The 24596-nt window shown below is 35.6% G+C and overlaps 1 protein-coding gene across 1 annotated transcript in view; it reads left to right on the top strand.

Moving 5' to 3' along the window:
• Positions 1-24596, top strand: part of ZFPM2 (zinc finger protein, FOG family member 2) — a 317330-nt gene that overhangs the window by 18934 nt on the left and 273800 nt on the right. The gene's annotated exons all lie outside the window — the stretch shown is intronic.

Genomic DNA, 24596 nt, shown 5'->3' with positions numbered 1-24596 from the left:
AAGTGAGTTAATTTCTTGTGGGTGGGGGGAGATACTGATTTTGTAGTTCTTACATTCTTATAATTCCTATGGAAACAGATAGAGATCATGTGTCTACAAGGAGTGGTAGGATTTAATCTCAAGTTCACAGAAGTCTTTGTCAGATACTTGCTTTCCAGTTTTTACACAATTAATACATATTCATTACAAATAAGATGTCAGTGGTGGTCTCTGCATTTAAGCTGTTGTGATTAAGGCTGATGTTTGACCCTGTGTTATGATTCCAAACTCTAAGACCAAATGATCTCTCAGTCTCTGTGTTGAAACCCCAATTTACTCCTGTGCATGTGCCATGTGGTTTAGGGGGCTGTGACCCTTAGTATATGGGCTGTGTGTTAAAAGGAGAATGCAACATTCCTAGGAGGCCTTGATCCTTAGAAAAGCTAAATTTCTTGTTAAAGTACAGTGGGGGAATATTGTCCTGACTAGCATACTGTCATAAATTTCTTGTAAGTGCTAGTGGTGGTCATGTTTGATTGCCTGGGAAAACCTAGCACTTAAGCAAAAAGCACAACTAGGGGCACGGAGTGAGTGAGAGAGCGAGAGAGTCTTATTTTGCTGAAAGGATGAAGGAAAACAAATAAAATTCCTCTTACTGGTAAATTCAGGTACCTCCTTAATTGAACAACATGAGCACACAAGCAGGGTACAGATAATAGACAAAGGAAAAAGAAAGGATTCACTCTGGGCTGGGATTAGAACCTGGGGCTTTCCAGATGTGAAGAATAATTTATACTTAAATAACTTATTCTGGTAAAGGAAGGGAGAACATTTTAGTTGAGTTATGCCTGTAAAGCTAATACTTCTGTATTCATTTGTAATTTTAAAAGTACTATTTGTGCTTTATTTTTATACTAGTCACAATAAACTCATGACACTTCTGCCCCCTCATAACAGACACCTAACAATGAAGCAGCTTCAATTAAGAAGCAGAACATCAGCCTCTGGCATCTTATTCTGTTGTTCCTTCTTTTTTGCTAGGGAGAATTCATTTGTTTCTTAATTAAGAAAAACACCAATAGCATGAAAAATCTGCTTATGGTACCTGAATGGTAATTAGGTGAAAGGTAAAAAAGAAACACACACATACATTCCAGTAGCAGCCAAAATGAACTTGAGCTGATAAAAATGAACTAAACTACTCTTGCATAAATCGAGGCTGAGAGAAGTGTACAGTCATTATGGCTAAGACAATATGCAAACTATCTTCAAAGAAATCAAATTGCTAGAGTGTTTTCATTTGCATGTATTAACTATTAACATAATGAGGAGAAGTGACATTGGACCCGGATTGTGTGTCTGTTCGGATTGATAACTCTACCGCATCTGCAAACAGGCGCCCAAAAATCAGACTAGTAGTCAGATCAGTGTTGAACTCTGAAGTGTGTATGGTTTTTTGTTGGGGGGTTTTTGTTGTTTTTTTGGGTTGTTTGGGTTTTTTTTTTTTGTGTGAGTGTTGTGGTTTTTTTAAAAATATCTGGAACCCAGAACAACACGTTGGGATGTTGAATGCAAGCTGTCCTTCTATTTTTATTCTTTCCAAAGGTGATCCTTCTGCTACAAGCACTTACTTCATACTTTCAAGGTACAGATACCAATTCTGAACTTTTTTCCGTCATGTATGTTCCCACTTATATAGAAGGATGACTGTTAATATATTAATACTTATATAGAAGGATGACTGTTATTATATATTAATTTGGAGTTATTGAATGTTTGTGTAATTACTGAGCGATATTTTTTTGTCTTTCAAGACTGTCCTTATATATCAAAATGTCCTACTTAAAGTGTCAATCACTGTGCTCATGAACAGAGAGAAAGCTTAATAGAACTCAGACTTTTGAGAAGTCAGTTACATGCTATTTTACGTGATTACTTAGGACAATAGCAAGCAATGTTTGTAATAGCAGGTGTTATCTGCTTAAATATTGGGAATACATTTAAATTGTTATATGACACATACTATATAAGAACCTAGATAAATATAAGTTCTTTTGTTAGAAGAAAAAGTAGAAATAATTATAAAAACTGAAGATTTTTTTCAGATTATTCATATGAGGAAAAAGCATATAAACTAAACACAGTTTTTATCATTGTTCTTTGCCGAAAATCTTTCCAAAAGGAAGTTATTTCTTGATATTACAGATCAAAACTACTAAAAGAATGTAGTTTTGGAAGAAGGTGGAATGGGATGGGAAGCAGGCATATGCAGTCCTTAAAAATTCAGAATTTATGATGTTTGCATAATCTGGGAAAAATATTTTATAACTGTTACATTGTGTTTATATATACACACATGCAGTGTTTTTGTGTGAATTATATCCTTTGCTATTCTTGTACTTTGAGATTGTGACAAAATAGTAAGTACTTTTGCATTGCTAGAAGGAGCACATACAAATTTCATCTGTGAATGTAAACCCTTCTTCCAAGAGGGGAGGGATTCCCTCGTGGTTCTTTGACTGCTGTATGCATCTGTTTCTTCACATAGTCTAGCAGTCATACTCCAGTCTGAGAGGTGAATCATGTGAAAACTTTTGGATTTTTGAAAAGAATATTTTTAAGGCAGCCTGGCTGTGTGTGTAAAAGTATGGGGAATATCTGTCTAAACAGTGGTTTATGTAGCAAAAAGCTACCTCACATAAGCAATTAATACATCTAAAAGAGAATTTAACATTTATAACATGTTTAAACTTGATAGCATAAGAACATTTTCTTTAATGAAATAGACATTGGTCTATAATAAAGGTATTATGATAACACAAACTTTTTGCAGTTATTAGTAGCTCAGGAAGCAGGTGTAACTCTTTTTTTTTTTTTTTTTTTTAAATATGCTCAAATGCTCAGTAATTTCCCCATGCGTTACAGGTATGTATTTGGAAACTGACATTGAAGAATTCTGATCACAATTTTTTATTTTAGGTTGCTGAATTATTATTTTTACTTTGTAACTAAGAGATACGATCAATGTAGGAACACTGAAGACAAGTATTTTCTCTTTGGCAATTTTATGAATGTTAGAATAGGATCCCCCACAGTCCATATGGAGGATATTCTGGTACTGATTCTGTTTCAGCCTCAAGTCTGAGAATTAGTGTATAGTTTGCCATACTGCAACCTGTTACGCCTTTTGTCCTTGGAAGATTGGTATAGAAAAATCTCTACAGTGTAGGAGTGGGTGTGAAAATGCCTGTAAGAACTTGTTGGATACATATCTCCTGTATTTGAGAGGGCATATTACAGAGTTCCATAGAATGGAAGACTTTGTGAAGGATAATCTGAATTTCAGATTATGTCTACCCATCCAGTTAAGATTTCCGTTTAATGCTATCTTAAAATTCATTATGCTAACTTTTTACAGAGACAATCCTGATATTGTGGATCATGTTAAAAAAAAAAACCCAAACGTAGAAATAAAAATTTTATGTAGATATATTTTACTTGATAGCAATACGTTTTTATTCTCTGAATATCTTACTTGAGGGCTTTTGTTTTCTTCTGTAGTGAAGAAAACTTTCCAAAGAAATCAATAGTTTATACTATGTTGTTACATTGTGTTGGGCAACTAACAGTAATTAGATACCACAGGTGCTAGCATGTGACTTGACTTCCTTTCAGTTTTGAAATAGAAGTGAAACTTAGGTATCATAATGTATATAAGAAATCTATCTTTTATCTGTATCCACCTCATGAATAAAACTCAGATTAAAAATGTTACCTGTATATTTTTTAAATGTACTTCCATTTTATGTTGTTTAAAAAAAAATTGAACGAGCCAGATATTTCAGTTTAAAGAAGAGATTACAGATTTTTGCATATGTAAAATTGGAATGTATTTAATAATTCTAATTAACATTAAAATGTTGCTCAAATATTAAAATTCTAATTTGCATGAAGCCACAAAGGGAAGCATCTTCCCATTAGCTCCCTTAGGATAAGGAGTGAGTAAGTGTTCATCCTTGTGTATCAGCAATTTTATCCCCCATTTTTCAAATCCAGAAATTAGATGTGTCAGAAACAGTGTGCACGTATGTGCGTGTGCCTACATGGAAGGCCATTAATATTAGGAGGATTCCAGACAGGCTACTCTGAAGAAACTAAGAAAAGTTTTAGGATCTTGTATTTCATATTGAATTCTGAGACTGATTTGTCCCCCCCCCCCCCCCCCCCTTCTTGTTACACTACTACAGAATCTTGAATAATTTTGTTTGTTAGCACTGATATCCTAATCACATGGGGGATACCAAGTTGCAACAGACATGCCCTGATTTGTACACTTCCTTTCTTTTCAGAAGCAGAATTGTATGTGAACTTGTTTATCAGTGCATTTTTGTATATGATACAGGGATTTCAATGATCTGTCTTTAATGAAAAGAGGCATTTAAGGCTTGCACGTTCCTTAGTGCTATGCTACTTAGGCAGGATTAATATACCAAAAATACTGTCTGGAAGCCCAAATCCAAATAGGAAAGTTCTTGGGTTTAGTCCCTACCTTTTGTTTATGGAAACTACTACACTTGTAGATTTTACTGAAAAATGACCTACTTCACATTTTGGAAGCTCTGTGTTGTTTCTGCTTGTGATTTCTATGTTTTTGATGTCTGGATAGGAGGAACTGTGGAAAATGTTTAAAATCTGCCTTTTTTAAATCTGCTGCTTCCTGCGGAGATCAAAGACCTCAATCATTTCTTTCACTAAAATGGGAGCAGCGGATAGGAGAACTGTATGTTGTACCTCATAAGACAGAGCTTGGAGCTTGGCTTATGGGATCTATGATATGTTCAAGCTGGTGGTCACCCATTCATGTCTAATGATAGTCCTCTTTCCACAGTAAGTGACATAGCTCTGTGCTATTCAGGAAATAGTGTAATATCATAAAGAATCCCAGTTTCCATTTACTGAAAGTAAAAAAATATTTTTATGATTTTATAAGTCTGTTAATGTTCCTAAAATAGCATCGTAATTCAAGTAATGTATAAGAATGATAATGGCTGTAATAATAGTCATAAAATTACTCATATTTTTATAGATGGATTTATATCCATACTAAAGAATCCTCCAAGCAAAGGAAAGAAATAACCATAAATTTGTAATATTCAGTGAGAAGGAAGGGTCAATACTAAGTGTGGTAGATCTGTGGGATTTACCTGTTCCTTACCCCTGCATTGAATAAGGGTTCCTGAAAACATTACGTTTATTTGGCTATGCTGTGTGATTTACTTCTGACCCTGTATGTAATAGCAAAAAAAGAGTTAATTAATTTTCCTTAGTGGATATGATTTGCTTATAGGCAAATTGTCGTACGAGTCTGCAGTCTAAAGTTTGAATTTTGTTTAAAATATTTTAAATTTTTTATTTTCATTTTTCCATGAAAGAAAAGTGGTGGAGTGCCCCTTAGGAGAAGTTTAAATAGTGATGGTAAAACGTGTCTGGCTTGTGACAAAGAAATGAAATTTGTTTTCTATGTTAATTGTATTTTTTGTAAGAAAGCTCCTGATGGATTTCCAGGACACAGTCAGATACTTAGGCACCATTTATGTATAAGTTTGCTATGCTACTTTTGACCATTGGTGGTACATATTTTGGGAATCTTCTGTTAATACCTCCCCTCCTCCCCCAGGTTTGAAAGATTTGTCAGATTATTTTTTTTAATTCCTAAATCTCCTTATTGGCCAAGATTAGCTGTGGTTTAGTGACAGGCACATTGGTCTTTATTGAGCTGTGTGTGGATTTTGTTTGCTTGTTTTTTGTGGGTTGTTTTTTTTGTTTTGTTTTGGTTTTTTTGTGAATTTTTGTTTTAACATTTCTTAAGAAAGGATATTTCCCCTTAGGTCCTAGAGGGCCTCTGTGTGAAACTTTTGAGGCCCTTTTAATGTGCATTATCAGTCTCCTGTCTTCTTTTCATGATAGATGTCAGAACAAAAGTAATGCCTAGCTGTCTTGCCAAAGGATTATGCAGAACATTACTGCAGAAACCAACCAGACATTTATAAATTAAAACATAAAAAAAGATTGTTGTAGTCACAAAGTTCGGCTTCTGCTTCCCCCTATCTGTACTTTCAGTGCACTGCACTGGATGTGCCGTTTTGGATATCACATTGGAAAAGGGGAAAAAAAAATGAAATGTTGGAGTGAAAATGTCAGAAGGGCATATTAAGTTGCAGTGATCTTCTCAGGAATTTTTCTAGGAGAGTAATGATCTTAAATGATTTGTAGGCTTAGCTTCAGTACTCTATTCTGCGTATCTTCTAGTAGATACTGTAACCTACAGAGAAGAATATTGGCATGACCCATAGACGGTATTGATGAGGCTGTTGAGGCATACCCTGGTAGCACATGTGTTTCTCTCAAGATACCAGAGGCAGTGAAGAGCCTCAATAGTTACACCATGGCAAAAATGAACTCTCCTAGTGTTCTAATTTCACTAAGGTATTAAATTTGTTACTTGCATAAATTTTTATTGTTTTTGATTTCCAATGTTCTTTAGAGAACATGACAAGAACTACTACTAGTGTATTTTGCTGTATCTTAGGTTTTGAAATTTAACCTCAAAGAACAAGTAATCGATGGTTCTTCATCTTCTTGTCCTAGGTGACTACTGCAGTGCTTACAATGCATAATGATTGTGAGGACATTAGCTGCGTTCTTATGGCTGACACCAGCTGCTGGTCATGTAGGATGTTCTTCTAGTACAATCTGCAGATGAGAGTGAAAACCACTGCTTTTAAGAATATACTGGATGTTCTTTATGTCTTAGGGACTTAAGCATATTTTATGCAGAATATAGTATCTTTCTAGTTTTACTTCCACAATAAATATGAATAACCATGTTTCTCATTGCCTTTAGGATGTAATGCAAGATGATTTTCTTTCCTATATTGTTCCTGCTTATGGTGGGGGAAAAAAATAACATTAAATTTGGGGAGTGGAAACCAAGATACAATAAAAATTATCCTGCATGTTTCTTACTTTTTTTGTTTATGTTTACTAAGTTGTTCAGATACCTGATGAGTCTGATAGGAAACCAAAGACGCTAAGTTCAAATAGAATTAAGATCTTACTAAAATTGTGCTTTTAAATTTTTCTTGTCATTATTTTAGATTAATATTTACAACTTTATACTAAAATAAGAGAAATGAGTACTTTTTCCCAAATCCAGTGATGACATTGCATGTTTATAAATACCTTTCTGGTGTGGCAAACATTAATCCTTTGAAGCACACACATAAGTCTGAATTTGGCTGAGAGCCACAAGGCACGTATCATACATTCTGGAGATAAAAAGAGGAGGGGAAATACTGTGAGTGGTTCACAAGCAGTAGATCCCCAGTGATACCACCATTTCCTTACAAAATGGCTAAGCTGCATAAAATTTCTTTACTGAAAGAGTGGTTAAACATTGGAACAGGCTGTCCAGGGAAGTGGTTGAGTCACCATCCCTGGAGGTATTTAAAAGACGTGTAGATGAGGCGCTTAGGGACATGGTTTGGTGGGCGTGGTGGTGTTGGGTTGACGGTTGGACTCAATGATCTTAGACGTCTTTTCCAACCTTAATGATTCTGTGAGCAGCTGGTTCTGAGAAAAACCAAACGATACCCTGAGCAGTCCCTTCCAGCTCATCCTCTCCCACATCTGGAGATTCAAGCCCACCATCAGCCTTGTGCTGGCAAACTGTGCAATTGGTCATATGTCACAGCTCTAATATGCGAGTAGTACTTCTTGCCGTCTAAAACAAATGTGTCCGAACACCCTTCTTAAGCCACTTCTGTTCAACTGTAGACATGCTTTCTAAGCCTAATGCTGTAAAAGCATTACACTTTTCATATGAAAGTTTTAAGAATCTATTTTCGCTGCCACAGAGAAGTGTGTAAATTCAGTCTTGGAGGCAATAAAGCCTGTAAAAGTGGGAGGATCACACTAGAAATGGCAAATGTTACAGTAATTTTTGTAGAAATGTGAAATTCACCTCTGTTTATTTTTGGCTTTGTTTATGGTTATAGGTTAAAACAACTTTTTCCTGGGGTAGATGAGCACATCTGCAAGGAGAAAGCTGAAATCTAATCCATCCAAATGAAATCTTGCAGGCTCAAGGAAGATTTAATAAAAGACAGTAACAGGTTTTTGGGTTGAGGTTGCAGTTCCAAGTGGAATGATAAGTCACACTTAAGTGGTTTATCAAAATGATTGAATATATTTGATAAACTTATATTAATGTTCCATAGTTTTATCTTGCTCTTTGAGTATTAATGATCTACTATGAAAGTATATCAAATATTGTCACAAGAATTTATAAATTTATAAATAACTAAAAGAAATAGAACGTAAACTGTCAGTTTGTTGTTGATACGATAAAACTGCTTGAAATTGCTTCAAATACTTAAAATGTTTTTGCTAGTAAATTGGCTCCTGGCAGTAAGAATGATCTAGCTAGCAGGCTAGGTAGCAGGCTACCAGCCAGAACTGGTTGGTTACCCATGCCATGTGCTAATCAGTGGTTAACTGATAAGCTTCAAAATGAAAGGCAAAGAGAAATTACTTTAGGATATTTGGTACAATAAGGTAGCTAATATTTCTTCTGATTTTTGGAGGAGGGAATGTGATTAAGATATACTAAATGGAAATCCATACAAAACCAGTCAAATTGTTAAAATATTCAAATATGCCTTACTGTAACAAGAAATCAGCAATAGAACAGCTGTGTTTTAAAGGACAGTACTTTGAATGTCACTTGACAATTTGCTTTCAATTAGAAGTAATTTACAGGAAGATGCCCACAAGCTAATCTTTACAGGATAATTAAGTTCCATTTTCTTTACTTTTAATTAAAAAGCAGAAAAGATTTCGCTGATCCATAAAAAATGTTCTGTTTAAACATTCATCAGACTTCACACTCTTTTTTTTTGTTATTTGTTGTAGCAGATGTTATCAAAACTGCAGTCTGCTCTGTTTTAAACCCAGTATATTTGGGAAGTGAAACACGAGTTGCAATAGGCGTGTACAGCTGAGGTATGATCATTTAGCTTCTCTGTATTTGAATAGCTCTAAAATGATATCCATACTCTGGGCTTTAATCTTGCTCCTTCCATTGCTTGCCGTTGTGGTGAAAGAAAGTGAAGCAGATGAACAGCTCTGTGGATGCTAATAGTATCTTCCTCTTGCTTTTCTTGTTAATTTCCTAACCACTAAAACCTGAAGTCTGAATGTAAAGATGAAACCAAGTATCTTTGCCATTAAATTTGCATGTTAGCAAAGTTGTCTGCATGCCTTTAGAATCGATGAAAAGGAGATAAAATAAATTCCTTTGCTGATTTCACACTGAATTTAAAAAAAAAAAAGTCTCCTCTGTACCCTCCCATTAGATATTTGAAGACAGCAGGAAGAACTGTTCCTAAAACTGGACATCCCATCTCTCTTGACCTTCCCTTGCTATGGCCCTTTGGCAGTCTTGGGGTCCTTTGCCAGACTCACTCCAAAACAGTGTATGTCTGTCTTGTACTGGGGAGCCCTAGACTGGACCTGGTACTTAAGATGTGGTCTCACTATTGCTGAGTAGAGGGGAATAATCACCTCAGCCTGCTGTCTAGACTATTGCTTACATCCAAGGATGTGTTTGGCATTTGCTGCTGCAAGGACACACTGCTGATTCATGCTCACATTGTTCACCAGGACTGCTGGGTCCTTTGTAGCAAAGCTGTTTTTCAGTACATTGGTCCCCAGCCTGTACTGGTGCATGAGATTAATCTGTCCCGAATGCAGAACTTAAGAAGTTTGATAAAGGCAAATCCTGTTTCTGACAACCCACTTCTCCAGGTCTCCTCTGAGTAGCAGCCTTGCCCTCCAGTGTGTCTCAGCAGCTCCTACCAATTTGATACCATTTCAAATTTGCTGAAGGGCATTCTGTCCTATTGTTCAAACCATTAATGAAGATATTAAGCCATAATGACCCCTGAGGGATACCTCTAAGAGGTGGACTCCAGTTGGATTTGATAGCAACCCTTTAAGCCTGGTGATCTAGCCAGTTTTCACTTTACTTTGTAAGACCACAGATGCAACCCATATCTTACGAGGTAAATACTCTTAAAACATTGTTAGCTTTAGAAAATAAAGGTATTTTATGTATATATTTTTCATAAATTAATACTAGAATTACAATATCCTAATACACTGAATTGTTCTGAGTTGCAATTATTGAATTAAAAGTTTCTAGACTTCTCAAGTTCTAGATTTGCTCTTCAGTTAGCAGATAGATCAGTAAGGGCTTTCTAAGTGCTTGTGGATTTAAACACAACACCTTTCTAAATAGACCTTGGCATGATTAAAAATATGATAGAACATTTTTTGATGAAGTCAGGGGCAGTTAACATTGTCTGTGAAGAACATAGACCCAACTTCCCAGAAATCATCCTCAAATTGAGCTTTTTGATAGTTTAATGTTCAGAGCTGTCTTGCTTGGAACAACTCTGTTACTTACCTTTTTAAGCTGTGCTAGTGTACAGCTCCCTGTTTGTACATAGATGCATTTTTAGGAAATATTTAATACAAGCTATCCAAATGACTTCAGCTATCTTTTCCTTCAGTTTTAACAGGTTTTTACAGCTACAACTTATAATTTCCCTCTACAAAATTCTTTTTAACATCATTAAGAGGCAGAAGGAAGTGAGAAAGTAATTTGTTGATGTAATTTGGATGTTTGTGTTTTTTTATAAATGTCTAAGCATGTTCCCTTTCATCAAAAGGCATATGGAGAAATGAGGATACTCTTATGAGTCCCATTTAAAAAAGGCTAGAGGACTGTGGAAATATTGAACATGTGCTTGTTCGCAGAAGAGTCACTTCATATGCAGTTAAATAGATGATTTATGGTCACTCTTAGTGTAAGAGTCTATAGCTATCTAATTGTTTGGCATCCAAGATAAGCTAATTATTTAGTTTCCTCTACGGGAAGGGAAATAAATAATTTTAGAGGGTCATTCATTCTTTCAGTTTTGCACCCTACTTCAAGGGTTGCTTTAAACCGGCATGCTACTGAGAAAGACAGAGATGACCTCTTTCTTTTGGCTGTCAGTTCTTACGGCTGTTCACATATGGCACAAATGTTTGTGTGCCTGTAGAGTGAACTGGGGGAAGGAACTGTTCCAAGTGAAAACCAGCTTCTCCCCCCATCCCCCGTGGTTCAATTTTAATTCAAATCAATTTCTTTATCTAGTTCACCTGATGGTCACACAAATACTTGTGCTAATCCAACAAGGAAGGCAGCGTGACTGTAAGAGCAAGCAGAAGGGTAGGGCAGCCTCTTTTGGGAATGCAGCCTGATGGTGTTGGCATAAGGAGATAATAACGCTACACTGCTAGACAGCTGTTTTAGGATGGAATCACTCCGTGATACTCAAAAATATGCTCTGCTTTGTTTAAAGTAGTAGGTAGTGATATGTAATTAGTGTAGCAGATACATTGGTTGCTCATTGCTTATACTAGTATTGCAAAAGGCAGAATACTATCCGTCTTGAATGAGAGTTTTGTATGAGATAACAGCTGCAACATTTTTTTCCTTATAAGCCTTAGAGCCTCTTTACTTATGTATACACTTATGTAAGTACATTTTCTGTGGCTACTTTTCTTAAAGATATTCTGATTTTTTCCTCATGAGTAAAGAATACAGGCTTGAACTCAGATTAGTGTAAGAAATTATATTCTTTAAATATTTGTTTTAGAAGGATAGAACTAAATAGAACTGAACTGCTAAGTCTTTGTCTGTGATACTAGTTGCCTTTGATTGTAAAAACTAATAAATACAATACTGTTGCTTTACTGTGTTTGACTGTATAGAAAACTTGGCTATGTTAGTTTAGCAATGTAGTAATGTATTCATGCTACATTTGATTACTTTTTGGTAACTGGATAATATCAGTGAAGCTTAACACTATAGGGGATTCGGTCATAGTCTCGAGATGGTGAGAGTCTTGATGAATAATTTGAGATATATTCTGATCCTTTAATACTGTGAATATAATTTGGGTTGAAGTGTTCCCAGTCACTTCATTAGTGAAGTTCATATGATTTGCTTTGATGGACAGGGAAAACGTGATAATTTGCGAAACTATAAACAAAATAGTAAAACATTTTCCTGCTTTTAATCTATGAAGTTGAAGATAGTCTATTTTATAGTCTTAATTTTCACTAAAACATGTTAAAATTTCATTGATGTGCCACTGGAATGTCATTTCAGGATGACATTTTAGCATTGCGACTGTAGCATAGTTGCCTGAATTTCTATGCAGAGCAACTTTCCCATTTAAAAAATACTTTGCTTAGCTTCAGTGATTTGCACTTAGCCTTGTAAATCCAAAAATATTGTCAAATCAAGAAACAAAATATTATTTCAATTCTTCTTTCACATAAATGTCAATTCAGCTCCCGTTAAATGCAATTTTTCATGTTTCTACTGCTTTTCCTCCCACTAACAATTTTAGATCAGAAATTTTAGGGTTGTGATGATGCATGTGTCTCTCCTGTGTCTCATTATGAGGGCCACATGTGTTCTTATTTAATTAAAGTAACTCATTCAGAAAAACAATGCTGAGAAAAAAATAATGAAATTATTACTCATAGCTTTTCATCCTTTTGTTAAATATACTTTATGCAGTATTTTAAAATTACGGTACAAATTGTCTGGAAGCGTGACTTGCCTGCTTCAGGGAGGAGGGAGGAAAGGGTGCTAATGGAGTTCAGACAAGCAGTAATTAGCTAGGCCAATAAATAGGACAATTTAATAAATGATTTATAGCATGAAGAAGTAAGATGAATAACAAATAATTATGGGATTTTTATTCTTAAATTATGAACAGAAAGCCAAGGTGTAGGCAGGGGAAAGTGTCTCAGAAGAAATGTTGTATGTGGTTTTATATTAGGTATAATATGATATTGAATGATATTATAATAATATTATTATTTAGTAGTTAAAATATTAAGCCCACGTGTCTGAGAATATGACAGTATCCTAAAAATCATATTTCATAAAACCAAATACAGTTAATCTTAAGCATTGAGAAAAGTGCATATTTGACATGTAGCAGACATTTAGTGAGTCTGTGAGAATCCAGAAGACTGAGGAGGGACTGGAAAGATTTTACAGTAGTAGTTATCTCTTGTGTGTAATACTCAGCCATTTCACCTTAGACTTGCTTTGCTTTAGAAATTTTTATGAATGCACAAAAGCAGTCAGAAAAATTTTGTATGTGTATGAAGAATGGGGAAATGACATGAGAAAAGGGGAGAAAAGAAGCTCTCTGGGGCAGTGAAGCAGCCTGCGTGTAGCTTAAGGAAATACAGCATCATGTAATGGAAAGACAGGACAATTATTTGGGGAAGTTGCAGTTCATTTTCACCTGGTCTACATACTGTTGCTTCTCAAATGTCATTATTTAGTTGCAGCTAAAAATATAATTCAGAATAATTTATTTATTATTGTAGTTACTGCAATATTTATACCCAAGGGAGGGAAGAGAGACTCCCACGGAGTGTGATGTATACCTGGATGTGCTGTGGTCACTTCAAATCTCTTATAATGGATTAGGCATCTCTAACCTCTCCTGCTGACTGAGTGTCAATCCAATACCTACTACTGAAGAGCTGTCTTGTACAACCAAAATACTTAAGGATTTTGGGGAAGTGAGTCATCTTACCTAGTGTTAACCATCTGAAAGGTAAGCATCTAGCTAGTTGTCTAAGCTTTCCTTAGCAGTCATGGTGGTGGGCACTTCCTGGGAACTGTATTCTGCCATGATAATGTAGATGTTCAAGAAAAGATGGGATGATCTAAAATAAAGTGGATTAGATTAGACATCTGATTTATAGGTGCTTAAAATTAGGTAATATGAATCCTTCTTTTACATGATAGTTGAGCATGTATTTTAGAATATTCCTTATATTTAGAAGGAATAGAAAGAAGGATAAGTAAGTGCTGGTTGTATGTAACACTACCTGTAATTTCTAAAAATCATAGTTTGCTAACCTTGCTCTCCTTTACAGCATTTACCAGAAGTTAAGCAACAAATCATAGCAGAACACAGAGCGGATTCTTACAGTCATTGAAATTCGTTTGCTTCAACCAATGATAGATAGTCTAATCCACCTAAAAAAATCCCTAAGCTGCAGCTAACATTATTTTACTCCTGATACTACATGGTAAAACATTTCCTTTCACAAGAAAAGATTCATATGTTTGATGGTCGGTTTATACGTCTTTTTCTCACCTCGATTTGTCATACTTATATTTTCCTAAGTAATGAATTTCAAATTTCATCAGGACAAGACAAACATTCCTGTTTCAAAAATACCTATTTAAGCTAGAACTATTTTTAAAACAAATATTAATCAACAATTTTTACAATTTTTATAAGAAAATCCATTGAATTTTTTTTCTGAAAATTAACAAAATATTACAGAAGCTAAAATTTTAATTTTTAAAAAAGTTTTTTAAATGAATATTTAAGAATATTTTGTAAAATGGTAATTCTTTTAATACTCTAAAATATTTTTGCTTTATTGACATTGTAGTGCAGTGTTCATTTCTTTATTTTAGTAGAGTAAGGCATGTTGTTGCTCCATAGATTTCAAAAGGGTTATAAAAGCTCTTCTAGACCTGTGGGAGGTATACACGGTTAAAATACAGTAACATGACATACCTAAATATAATGCATATACGCATATATACACATTCTAAAGGAAAAGTTATACTGAGGGCTGAATATCCAATTTCAAAGCAGGGGTACTCTTGATCTTCTCTTTTTGAATATGAGTGCAAAAAGGAATTTATTTTATTTATGTAGCACCTTTCATTACTGTCAAAAACCTTGAGGCACCACATAAGACAATAAAATCAAACATGATAAAACAAACATAAAACAAAGTCCCCAGGATTTTTAAATGGGAAATAAGTTCAAAGGAAAGGGAATATTTTCATACCTTGTAAATTCTAGAAAAAAGTTGATGTTTTTAAAAAGTGAAATTAAATAGATTTTAGGAAAGAGAAGTCTCAGTACTTCAGTGCATTCCCTTCGGCAGCCTTCCTATGCAGTTACAAAATTTGTAAATACTGAGTGGTACTTAAATGATAATATCCATCAGAATTCAGTTCTCACTGGTACTCACGTGCATGTGCCTGAAGGCTTTAAAATTCATCAGAAGGGGATATCTAAAGTCACTGTTACTTTTAGGCTTACCCTTTAAGGAACACAAGGTGGACATAATATGATGACAGTAGCCACAAAGTGCAATTTTGGGATGGGATGAGACGGGACTCAAACGCCAAATCACCCAAGATGCACAGCTCTTTTGGAGAACAGTTATTTGAAAGTGAAAATAAGATCATACATCTCTAGTTCCAAATCAAAACTTTCAGTGGGATAGGCACTAAATAAGAACATATCTCTTCACAGTGTGACCACTATCTAAAAACTCTTTTAGAGGCCTTCACCTGTGGCCTTTTCAAAGCCATGAAGAGATCTGTTTCGATCAGCATAGCTTATTGTGGTGTATGTCCTTAAAGATGAGGAAAAAGTCAAGAAAACTGGCAAATGGTCAAAATTTAGAACACTTTTGGTACTATAATTTAGAGGCAGTAGGAATTCTTTTATTACCAGTATAGGATGCCCTCTTGATTCACTAAGTATGTTAGATTTGGAAAGAAACTTAAGCAAATATGTAAAATGAACTCAAAAAGTCTCCCCCCCCATCCTCTCCCTCCACCAGGAAGTCTGAATCTGACATCTTTGTGCCTATGAGAGAAGACGAATACTTTTTTTTTTTTTTGGTTACAGATAGCCTCTTCTAAGCTCAGACAATCTCTAAGGTGCTGTGGCCTATTAGCTAAGAAGTAAATATATGCAATATTTGATACTAATATTTACTGTTGTGTGACAGCATTAGGCTGTCATGAAGCTATATAGACCTGTTTCTTAAAACATAAGTTGAAGAAAATAGATTAAATGTTTACAGAGGCATTTACATGGCTTAGATCCAAATGACTACTCTGATTTTTCCTTTGTAGATCTCTTTTTTTTTGCCTTGTAGGGGAGAATTCTGCAATTTCTGCAATTTCACAGCCACCAACACAATGATAGATATAGCTGCCGAGTACGTAGTACAGAATGTGCCAATTATCACATAAGAATTTACAGACTGAATTTGCTTAGGTAGGCACACAGATGGTTAATTAGGTAATTGGTGAATAGGCAAGCAGGGCAATATATTTTCTTAGGTGTCTACTTGTTATACAACAGCTCTTGTAATTAAAACATGGAAAACCCTTCCTCCTCCTGAAAGGTACAATCCCACAGACCTTTTCTCCCAGGAAGGTGCACAACTACTAGATGATAGAGATGCCTCTGTACTAAATCTTCTGTCCTACTTTCTAGGACGTTCTGGGAGATAAGAGGTGTTGGTTGTAAACTTAGGAGATCACACATCTTGTTTCTTTCTTACGCTGGGCTTAGTCCTCTTCCCACTATACTGTTTCATAATTGGGCAAAGTGGAAATGGTCTTTGTTCATCTTGTGTTTTTGGCTATATCCATCATATTTTTCTCAGATTTGTTATGATTGATTCACGCTAGGTATACTCAGGTCAGGCTCTTTAGCTGGAGAAATGTTTGGCTGGAGACTCATAATTCTTCTTAGACATAAATCGAACAATTGAGCTGTTCAGCCATGCCAAGGTGGAGGCAGTCACTTCCTGTGTAAAAGCAAAAATTTAGGGAATAAACTTTTCTGTTACTATAGCTTTCAAGAGCCCAGAAAGTTAGGCTGAAGTGTTGAGGGTCATAATTTTCAGTGTAGGAGCCTGAATGCTGTGAGGTGCCATCCCTGGAGGTATTTAAAAGACGTGTAGATGTGGCACTTAGGGACATGGTTTAGTGGTGGACTTGGCAGTGTTAGATTTATGGTTGGACTTGATGATCTTAAAGGTCTTTTCCGACCTAAATGATTCTAGGATTCTATGATTCTTGGATCACTTCCTGCCTACCTTATGTTTACTAGAATAGTTGTAGGTTTGATTCGGGTTCCATTTTCACTGATAGCTGAAGATCTAAGCTGATTCTGAACAGTAAACCAACCCATACCTAGTAAGCAGATTATGAACATACTTGCTTTTCTTCTAGCAACAGTCAAGCTTGACTATAGAAGATTTCACATGAGATCATCTCTGCTGCTTCTCATCTTCAGCTTGCCTCTTTCTTCAAAATATTTGGACCTTAACCAAAGATGTGAATTTAAGTATGGGAAGCCTGTCCGTTTGCAGATTACTGCATATTCTCTGCTAATGGAAATGGTGCATCTTTTATGAAAGGAGAATTGGGATCATCATCAAATACAGTTGTAAACTGAGCCAATGTGCCTTTCATTAGGGTAGGCAAGTAGTAACTCCAGTGGTCTGGTCAGAGTCCTCAATAAATAGTTTCTACCTTTTCTTTGGGTGTCACTCTAATACAGGATTTTTCACTTTCTGTAGTGTATGGTTGGGAAGATTTGCTGCTCTACAGAGACCATGTTTTATTCTCAGTAACACATTCTGATATATTTTGTTACAGTTAAATTTAGGAAGTTCTATTAGGATGAAAGATGCTATGCCTATCAACTATCTGTGGAAGCGAGTTACCTTCATCGTTGAAGTGGACGATCAGAAGCAAAGTTTGGGATTGAAGTTGTATATAGATTACTTACTAGATGAAAAAAGTATTGCTGATAGCTCTTGTGGAAGAATACTTTTGGTGACTAGAATCTCATGAGTGTTTGGGATTTTCATCAACCATCAACATCGGTACATTCTCTTTTAAAGCCAGGTTAAACCAGGTGATCTGAAGGAAACAGATTAGTTAATTCCTTGTATTAAAGACATACATATTCTTTCGTATTTACAGTTGAAAATAAAACATACATTACAGAAATCTAGATTTTTATTTTAGTATCTGAACAAGATGTAGAGAAAGTAGTGCTTTACAGTCTCCTCATGTTTTAAACTTGAAACGTGGACATTTTCTCCTGGTTTTAGCTTCGCTTCACATCTACATTTTGACCTGTGTGTAGAACATATGTGTAATCTGTAAGTTTTCAGGTAAAAATAAAGTGCAATAAACACTGTACTGAGAAAATGGAAATCACAGTCAAGTAAATTGGCATGCACGGTTGTTTTTGGGCAAGGAGAATTAGCTCTACTAAGTAGTATTTTTATTGGTAAAGTCTAGAAAATGTTAGTTTTTGGTATAGTGATGTTAGAATAATGAGATGTTTATCTCCTCTATTACGAGACTTGCAGTGGGTGACAATTTCACTTTGTGCTGCATGCTAAAATTTGCAGACAAGTGTTTTTCACTGTTTGTGCATCTAGTTGTTAAGTTCAAAATTGAGCCATATAGTTTAAATGTTTACTTTAAAAAAAAAAAAAAAAGAACTGATTTTCGTTAATGCATACCATATATTTCGGTACCTGGTGCTAAAATAAAATTCTGTCCTGCAGAGGACAGAATAATTGTTAAATATCAGGTAAACTGAACATGAATTACTAAAGTTACTCATATGTGGTGAAAATTAGTAAAAGGGTCGATAATTGTAAACTGGACAATTTTTTTTGCCTCAGTTTGTATCTAGTGAACTATTGAAGTCAGTTACTGTGGGCTTGGATGGATGTAACTCATGGCAGAATCTGATCAAAGTGCCATTACTTGTATTCTCAATTAATTGCGCTCTTGATTAACTGCATCTGAAGAAATAAAGGCTAGGTTCAAAATCACTCCTGAAACGGCTGCGGTTTGCTTCTGGTCTTACATGACCATGTATTTATAATTAGCGGACACTTTGCATTTATCATGTGTTGTATTAAGATTTTATTATACTTTCCTTTCTAGAGTTAAAATTAAAACTTTGATCACTTTTTTTCTTAAAGCAAAGCTTCATGAGAAGTCCCAAAGGTTTGAATTAGGAGCAGTTATAACTTCTGTTCCTGGCTTAATTGTAACTTAGTTGATTAGCAAGTACTTTGTGACAGGCAGTAAATTTCCATAGGTTGATGTTGCAGGGCTTACCTATCAAACACAAATGACCTAGAGGGCTGGTACCTGACTGCTTCCATTGACAGCATTTGTAGACAGGCTTTATTGTAGATTAGGATTCTTCACTTTCAGAGCTTAACAAGCAGCTGTAGGCCTAATCGTGAAGTTGAGTAGAGACAAGGGACAAACGTTTGTAGTCTGAGGCAGTGATGCCTGTCCTTTCACGAACAGAGGCCAAAATGCAATTTATACACTGGTCTTGAAAGCTGTATCTAGTTCTCATGATGTTTGCTCAGTTTCTTACTTTCATGAATGAATTGGAATTTTCTCTAGGATGTTCGAAGACTGCTCTGTTCTGTCAGAAGAGATAATGAAGAGCTTTAATATTAATGGTGAGACAATGATTCTGACAAACTTGCTTTTATACTTTGCTGAAGAAAAATGTTAAAATGATTGTATCTGCAAATTGAGTAGGCTCTGATGAACAAAACTTTGAACAGGTGAAACTTGCTGATTCCAGGAGTGCTGAACAATCAGCCAGAAATGTGTGATGCATTATCATGTGATCTTATTATTGGTTTGGATTATTATTGGTTGATATCTTTCCTGATGGCCTACTTGGTTTATTCTTACTCTCATATAAACACAAAACTTGCTAAGAGCATCTGAAGTAATTGAAAATATTGCATCTGCTTCAGTCAACATTAGTTCTGGTTGTAATAAATATAAGTCAATTGTGTGATTCAGCACGCATTTTAAAACTTCAGGAAATACGACTCAACCATAAATACACTCTGCCTACTGATTCTCAGATTGGTGAATGAACATATAGTTGGCAAATGACCATTTTTCTTACTTCATTGTAATTTACAGCTTTTAGTATAACCGGTTCCTATTACATAGTATTTTCTAGCTCAGAGTGGAAAGTAATAATAGGTCTTTGTATTTCTATAATATGTTACCCAGTGTCAGAGTACTTAAAAGCATTAATTGATCAAAGCTTGCTACGTGGCTGTGGGATTGGTAAGGACTCCGTTTCTGAAGTGAAACCATCACTTAGTAAAAGAGTTGTTTACAGAGAGGTTGCAAGCCCAGATATCATTCCAGATGTGTTCCTTCTATGAAGCCTTCTCCCTTTCAATATGTTCTGTGCCTGCCAAGTTTCTTACAGATTGGCACCTCATTCTTTTTCTTTTTATCTTTTTTAAACTAATTTTCAGCATTTACAGTGTGGTACAAGTATTATTAGTAGATGGTTCCTTTTAAGGACTGAAGCACTGTAGATGCCAAGTACAGGTGTCATAGTTTTAAAAATGTAGGCATCTGCCTTAGCAGGTTACTCTGAGTACCTGTGTTAAAATATTTTAGCCCCCCTCCTCCCTCCAGTCTGCAGGGAGACCTGTGTTCCTTCAGAGGGTGATTCATTACTCTCACACTGAGGTTGGAGAAAGCCAGGGTACCTGGTGAGTTACCACAAAAACACTTCTGAGCTCCATGGAGGTGTCATGAGGCTTGAGGCAGGTGCCATACATGATGTCCTTCACTCCTTGGAGGACCAGACCATCTCTTCTGAGATTGGTGATTTAGCTGAATGTATCTGCCCTCTTTCAACTGACTGCTCTAATCAGGAGGCGAGAACAGTTTTTGCTAGATGTCTTTGGGTCCTATTACACTTCCAGTCTTGGCTAAAATTTGGTCACCCTAGAAGCCAGAATCATTTTACTTTTGGTAATAACATAGCCCATTTGGTACATTCTTGAAATGCAGATCAATGAAACTGAGGCATTGTTTTACATTAGTAGACTTTCTGCTATTCTACAGAGGCAACTGTGTTATATTGGGTTTTACACTTCATGCTTTGTTTATCTGCCTTCAGTAAATGATTTCCCTGGGCAATATCTTATCCTTACATCATATTTCTGGTATCTCAGTAGCATATGTTGTACCCACTGGAGCACACTCTGTAGTAATGTCTTCATGATGCTTTCTAATGTCTTGTCATCAAATTGTACATCCATCTTGTGCTTAAAGATAAACAGATAGAATTGCTGTAATCCAAAGAGCACAGCCACAGCTCATGTTCTGTGTGAGAGTAGCTCTAAGAACACTGGCTTTCTGTGTCTCTCAACACCTTATTATTAAATCCTATGAGCTTCGGATCAATCATATTTATTAACTCCACCAAGAATTCTGCTTTAGCTCTGTAAGGTCATGTAGGACTGATCAGTAAGTTACAGCTGATTTTTCAAAGCCGTAGTAAGTTGTATTCCTCTGTCCACGTCTAGTGAGCATATTGTAGGGAACACTTACTGTTTAAAGGAAGGTGAATTATAACCAAAGTATTTCAACAAATAAATAATTCCATGATTTAGAAATCCAGGCTAGGTGTCCTGGTTCCTGAAGTCCTGCCCTAAAACACACTGCAATAAACAGCAAGTAAAAGATATTGCACAATTTGCTGCTGATGTCAGTGAGAACTTATTTCTTGTCTTTTGGTTTTCTTTAAACTTCTGTAGTCCTGAAAAAATGTTATGTGACTGAAAGCAGAAAATAGGTTTCTCCAGTATTCCTTTATAAGCAACTTTGTATCTTACTGTTATTACAGATTAATGACTAATACAGAGTATATTTGACAACTAGAATTAAGTAGAATTTTTATGGAAAATTATATATGTAATGTTTTCATGTGATGAAAAAGGGATAAATGTCTGAATCACTGCAGCTGCAAAATATCACGTAATAACAAATGAGGAAAAATGTTATTTAAAAGTGAAACCCTAGTGCCACTGGGTACCTCTGCAATAACATGTTAGATTCCCAGAAGTGAGACATATACTTTGAAATAAAGCGTTGAGGAATAGAAGCATGGCTCAAAGCATAGATTCAAATTTAGATGAATGTCTGTACTGTGTATCCGAGCTTTATTCTTGAATTACAATCTGCAGCTGTTTGGCTGAAGAGGTAACAGAATGTGTATTATATAGTCATGTATTGACCAACATGGTTCCATAGGTAGAATTTTGCATGCATTTTTCCAAGAGGTGAACAGCCTCCTGTGCTTTAAACTGCACTATCTGGTTGAAGATTTATGTTGTAGCAAATAAAATAAGGCAAAGTCAGTTCAAACAGTGGTAATGGTATGCCAGTGTATGTAAACATATACATATGGGATCATAAATAATAAAAAAAACAGTTTTGCGTAGGTAAGCAGTAACTACAAATGTATTGTAGAAGTGAATTATAACATTTAATCTCAGGTCCTGAGGAAGTTCTGACTTTCATGCCTATGGATATCTTTTGATAATTACTTCATTGCTCCTACAGATGATGAGTTAGAGTTTCCTGTGGAAAATAATTACTTCTTTTCTCCTACAGATGATGAGTTAGAGTTTCCTGTGGAAAGTCCACTCAGGGAAGTCTAATTATAAGAGGAGATTGTGAGAATTGCACTTTTTATTGTTTGGGAGTTAGGACAGATAGATAGATGAACAGTATTTTGAACAGAAATTTGGTACTGGTTACATCTTTTAAGTTTATTTAAAAAACATTTTCTTACTATTATTAATTACAGTAAGAAAGCACATAGGAAAGAAATGCGTAGGTCTTTCTGATCAAGTTTATGGTTATATTCGATGGAGTAGGCATTATTATTCTGATCTTAAAAAAATAATTGAAAAAACTTCTCAAGACTACAAATAATAGTATACTGAAAGTCAGATTTCCTTGGAAATAGGAGACACCGTAGAAGCAAGGTCTTTAATCTACACTCTTGTTCTTTCTTGCCTGAATTCAACTTCCTGCGCAGTCTGGATTGTCATTCCCTGGCATGTTGGTTGTAAATAGAAATACTTGAAGAGAATTCAACAGAATTAATATGGATGTTTTGCATTTGTTCATAGGAAACTGTCCTCTTCAGCAACAGTTGTGGTATGGCTGAATGAAATTGAGGCTACTAGAAGCTACTAGCTGATATTAGAGACTTCCCCATTTAGATTATTAAATAGCTCGTTGGGAAAATGGAGGATATATTTAGTAAGGTAAATAATTCAAAGCAATGCTTTCTTCAGCAAAAAGTGACAGTGGATATTTCAGGAGTGGTGCAACACTTATGCAGAACTGTGTATGCTCTCCCTTAGAAAGTGCCTGGTGTCCCCTCAAAACACAGATAAGCCAGGTAGCATTGTCACAGTTTGTCCTTAGCTGCCATAACTTCCTTTTCTTGGGTCCTTGTTCTTGATGACCGATGAAATCACACTGGATACAGGAATCTTCACTATAAAATTCTAAGACATTTGTTTGCATAAGGAGGTTGCATGACTCAGAGGTCAGAAGAAGGCTTAACAAAGTAAATTATAGTTTATAAATTACGGTAAATTATAGACTTTACTCTCTTGGACAGACAAGAAATAAATACGCTTCTATTATTTTCAGGTACGGAGCTAATTTTTTGTACAAAAGTTTAATTTTCAAATCAAATTCTTAGTCTGCATTGGCCTAATTTTTATTGGCTAAGTTTCATAATTTTGGAAAGTTTTTGCCCTGTGCAATCTCAAATTAAGGTCACTTTTCACTAGATCTGCCGTCATATAGTGTGTGCACACCACCAAAGATAAGCACTTCCAGTGGTGCAGAGCAGAAGAGCCAGCAAAGGATAGGGCTAGACATTTGGCTAAAGATGCATTGGCTAATTTCCATTGGCAAAAATGTTATGTAGTACAGTGCCCAAATCCTGCTTGTAAGGTAAACCACATAAGGTTCAGTTTATCCACCTTTGAAGGTGAAAGGACTTGAATCATTCCTGGAGGGTGTGGTTGGGGATTTTTTGTTTGTTTTTGTTTTTTAACCCTGTGGTCCCAAAGAATCCAGATCTGACTCAGAACAGTAAGCAATTAAACTTAGTGGCTAAAACCCACACTTCCTCTGCTGACAGTAAAGAATATGCCCCTTTTCACCTTTGAGATGAATTAGAGGTGTTAGTACTGTGATTTGTACTTTATGGTTTATTTCCATATTTCCAGAGCTTTTTAAATGATTCCCAAGTCATAAGGAGGATTTATGAGTCTTAAAATGTGTAAACCTTCTGGATGGTACTTAAGATCAGTTTAGGCTCTTCTCTTGAGTAACGCTAACTATTACCGTGACATAATAAAACAACCCACAAAAGTCAGTATGACATGAAGCAATGTTGTTTTATGGCATAGTGAATATTTTACATTTAATTAACTTTTCTTTTTTTTTAATAAGAAAGATCCACTAGTGAATCATTACAAAGTGGAAAAAAAGCAAGGGAAATGAGGGAAAGAAAATTTGGAAATCTTCTGCCAAAGGAGAGAAACACCATCTGCATTCCACAAGCCATTATCATTGTCGTGGTTTAACCCCAGCCAGCAACTAAGCACCACACAGCTGCTCGCTCCCTCCCTCCCGGTGGGATGGTGGAGAGAATCAGAAGAGTAAAATGAGAAAGCTCATGGGTTGAGATAAAGACAGTTTAATCGCTTACCTGTTACTGTCA

Source organism: Aptenodytes forsteri, unplaced genomic scaffold (assembly GCF_000699145.1).
Source record: "Aptenodytes forsteri isolate BGI_AS27 unplaced genomic scaffold, ASM69914v1 Scaffold385, whole genome shotgun sequence".
In the NCBI taxonomy this organism is placed as follows: domain Eukaryota; kingdom Metazoa; phylum Chordata; class Aves; order Sphenisciformes; family Spheniscidae; genus Aptenodytes; species Aptenodytes forsteri.
The sequence above is the reverse complement of the archived record's forward strand: the minus strand, read 5'-3'. Positions and strand labels throughout refer to the sequence as shown.